The sequence below is a fragment of the Bison bison genome, unplaced genomic scaffold, assembly GCF_000754665.1.
Source record: "Bison bison bison isolate TAMUID 2011002044 unplaced genomic scaffold, Bison_UMD1.0 scf7180017861828, whole genome shotgun sequence".
Classification (NCBI taxonomy): domain Eukaryota; kingdom Metazoa; phylum Chordata; class Mammalia; order Artiodactyla; family Bovidae; genus Bison; species Bison bison.
In genome coordinates this window covers 157,359-158,346 of record NW_011492400.1, presented here as the reverse complement: position 1 = coordinate 158,346, position 988 = coordinate 157,359, and positions in this window count along the sequence as shown.

Sequence of the window (988 nt, the reverse complement as noted above, 5' to 3'; positions counted from 1 at the left end):
CTATTATTTTCTCCCATTCTGAAGGCTGCCTTTTCACCTTGCTAATAGTTTCCTTTGTTGTGCAGAAGCTTTTAAGTTTAATTAGGTCCCATTTGTTTATTTTTGCTTTTATTTCCAATATTCCGGGAGGTGGGTCATAGAGGATCCTGCTGTGATATATGTCGGAGAATGTTTTGCCTATGTTCTCCTCTAGGAGCTTTACAGTTTCTGGTCTTACATTTAGATCTTTAATCCATTTTGAGTTTATTTTTGTGTATGGTGTTAGAAAGTGTTCTAGTTTCATTCTTTTACAAGTGGTTGACCAGTTTACCCAGCACCACTTGTTAATGAGATTGTCTTTAATCCATTGTATATTCTTGTCTCCTTTGTCAAAGATAAGGTGTCCATATGTGTATGGATTTATCTCTGGGCTTTCTATTTTGTTCCATTGATCAATATTTCTGTCTTTGTGCCTTGATTCTGTCTTGATAACTGCGGCTTTGTAATAGAGCCTGAAGTCAGGTTGGTTGGTTGTTTCCTCCAGTTCCATTCTTTCTCAAGATAGCTTTGGCTATTCGATGTTTTTTTGTATTTCCATACAAATTGTGAAATTATTTGTTCTAGCTCTGTGGAGAATACTGTTGGTAGCTTGATAGGGATTGCATTGAATCTATAAATTGCTTTGGGTAGTATACTCATTTTCACTATATTGATTCTTCTGATCCATGAACATGGTATATTTCTCCATCTATTAGCGTCCTCTTTGATTTCTTTCACCAGTGTTTTATAGTTTTCTATATACAGGTCTTCACTTTCTTTAGGTAGATATATTCCTAAGTATTTTATTCTTTATGTTGCAATGGTGAATGGAGTCGTTTCCTTAATTTCTCTTTCTGTTTTCTCATTATTAGTGTATAGTAATGCAAGGGATTTCTGTGTGTTGATTTTATATCCTGCAACTTTACTATAGTCATTGATTAGTTCTAGTAATTTTCTGGTGGAGTCTTTA